This window comes from Orbicella faveolata, unplaced genomic scaffold (assembly GCF_042242905.1).
Source record: "Orbicella faveolata isolate gen_17 unplaced genomic scaffold, um_ofav_v1 contig_1, whole genome shotgun sequence".
NCBI classification, from domain to species: Eukaryota; Metazoa; Cnidaria; class Anthozoa; order Scleractinia; family Merulinidae; genus Orbicella; species Orbicella faveolata.
In genome coordinates this window covers 18,295,001-18,297,753 of record NW_028301536.1, presented here as the reverse complement: position 1 = coordinate 18,297,753, position 2,753 = coordinate 18,295,001, and the positions used below count along the sequence as shown (strand labels likewise).

The following is a 2,753-nucleotide window of genomic DNA, read 5'->3' as shown; positions in this document are numbered from 1 at the left end:
TCGATGAAGATACAGTCGGAGAAAAATAATCAAATAAAATATTAAAAATATATTACACGATAACCTAAGGGAACAAAACCTTAGTCAAAACGAAAGGCAGCGTTATGTTATCAGCGGTAACGTGTATTACACATTACTAAAGCCACATGGAAGCTATAATTCTAAAGATGTTTAACAAGTTCAGGAAGCCACGATGTGGATGTTGAGGTAACGACAATCAAGAAAATTGACGTGTAAGAGCCGGGCTCGTTCTGATCAGAACTATTTTCCAGTCAGAGATAGCGTTCTCAGTGGCGAATCCAGACCTTAGCTAAGGAGGGGGAGGGGGGAGGAAGAGGGTTGTTTTGCTTGCCCTGCCGGCTTTTCTTCCTTCTGGGACTTTTTTTCTTTTTTTTTTAACTGAAAATAAGGCGGGGGCGCCCCCCCCCCCCCCGGGCCCCTCCTCTAGATCCGTCACTGGTTCTACAAGGATAATGCTTTTTATCTACATGTATAAAGACGAATTCGGATTCCAAATTTAACGTTGGTTTTCTTGCAGCGATCTGGCGTATCATATGAAAACTTGCCTTTATGAAAAGAAATGTACTAAAACTAATAACGCACGTTACAAGCTATTACACGTAGTTATCTTCAGGCAAGTAACCACATAAAAAAAACACGTTACCGAGACAGGAGAAAAACGAATAATAAAATAATAGTTAAAAAGTACCACAACAGAAAAAAGGCAAAAATACTGAAGTCATAAATGTGTCAAAAACATTATCCAGGCAACTGCCTCGGTTACCTCACCACTAGCCATAGTTAAACACCATTTTCCTTTGCCTTTGCTTCGCATCTTGTTTTGTTTAAACGCGCTCTTAATAATACCTAAGATTTTCGCGGTTGTTAAATTGGCTCGAAATCACTGTGCAAAAACCAGGACACGCTAAAAACGGCATCTTTTTCAGGTTGCATGTAGTCGCAGGAAAAAAAAATCACATTTGAAATGCAAATTATTGGAGCGGGTTAAATAACCTTCTGAGTGCCGTTGTGGAAGTGAGAATTTCTTCTCTTTACACCATTCAAGTTCTGGTAATTGTTAGTTCAGTAGGCATTGCCGGAAATAACGTTCTTGGAGCACGCGAAGAGTTGTGAACCACAGCCGCATGGAATCGCAAATACATGCACAGTTTGGAACTACAACACTCTCCTGGTAAATAGCTAAGCCTCCCTATGTTCTTCCACGCTTCTCGCCAGTGTGGCGTTTTAATGGTTTAGTTAAAATGGAAGGGATTTACTTGAAATTATGACACTGTTCGAAAGGAAACTGCGGCAATGTTGTTCATGGGTGAATTTTCATGGTGTTCTGGTAGCTAGCGGTAGGCCTAGTTCACACTAGTACACTAGCGACATAACGACATAAGAAGGACGTTATGTCGTTATGATTGCAGTGTGAACATCTTTAGACCATTTTTGTGGATGGTGGTGGTGGTGATGACGAAGCCCGGGGGGGCACTCCCATATAGAATGGACTGGGTGCTCGTAGGAAATTTTGAAAAGAACTCCTGAGAGGTACTAAGACCATGTTTTGTGGGCGTGGCCTGAAATGTTTTTCACCAATTATAAAACAACACATAAACTGACACTGACTTTTTTCGGCTCGATATACAGGTATACCCTAAAAGGAAAGTGCGAAAGCTCCTGCTGTGGCAGTATGTTTGTGACCGAGTGAGACTGGATGAGAATGCAACCTCGTCCCCAGGGCCTTCTCCTCGACGATTTTCAAAATGGCGGCTATCAAAATGGTGGCCAGCAGCAGTGTGATCAATACGAGCAAAATTATCGCTCATTATTTCGGTAAATACAAAACGTCCAGTCAGTCTCCTGGCTTAGAAGTAAGCTAGTAGACACTGATGATTCTTCTTCTACTGGCATTGGTGAAACGGATGTGTTCAACAAGAAAGGCAATTGATCCACAGTGTACCAAGAGAATGGATCGCATTTGAGGTGAGTTGGAGACATTAATATATAGATTTAGGCCAGCCTAAAAGCGTAGCTCCCGGGTCGGGTTGCTCAGAGCCCGATTAAGCTAACCCAAGAAAAGGTAGAATTTTGATTTGAGTTTTGGAACTTTGCGGTGATGTTTTCTGTGTAATGTTTGGCCTTCTGTTTTGAGTCTTAATAATCACCATATAACAAAACAAAGCAGCAAAAAACACTTGTATAGAAGAAAAAGCAAAAATTCGGTTAACTTTTAATCCTGAGTTAGCGTTAACTGGCTTCCGAACAGTCCTGCCCTGTTTTCAACAAGTTAACCTGACATGAGCCTGTGATACAATTGGAAAAAAAAGCAGCACTTGGTCAGTGGTCAACTTCAAAAAAAAACATGACCTTGATGAGCTGTAAACTTGAGCCCGCGATATGTTCACATGATACTGGTCAGCAGATACCTTGTTTTCACAGGTGTCAATTGATCATAGCATGGATGTCCAATATCTAAGAAGTACACAGTAAACCTAGGCTGCATCTCTGTCAACCTATTATTTGGAGTGTGGCCGCCATCTTGCGCGATGCCATTGTTGTCGTCGTCATCGTCACTGTTGTGCATTACACCCCCCCGAGCAATACCGCTAGCCATGACAACCATGAGAAAATCAACTCATGGGTTTCCTTTTCTTTCCTATATGGGGCTCCGCTATTAATAACTGGTTGTTACTTTTGATAAATAAATTTTGAAATCAAAAAGTGATGGATCTCTGTGTTTGCCTACAAAT

At 41.4% G+C, this 2,753-nt stretch overlaps 1 long non-coding RNA gene across 1 annotated transcript in view; it reads left to right on the top strand.

Moving 5' to 3' along the window:
- The first annotated feature begins 1,501 nt into the window (after positions 1-1,501).
- LOC110067356 (uncharacterized) overlaps positions 1,502-2,753 on the top strand; it is a 31,464-nt gene continuing 30,212 nt past the window's right edge. The window contains exon 1 of the long non-coding RNA XR_002298670.2: positions 1,502-1,986. This is a non-coding gene — a long non-coding RNA (uncharacterized LOC110067356). The remainder of the gene's footprint in view (positions 1,987-2,753) is intronic.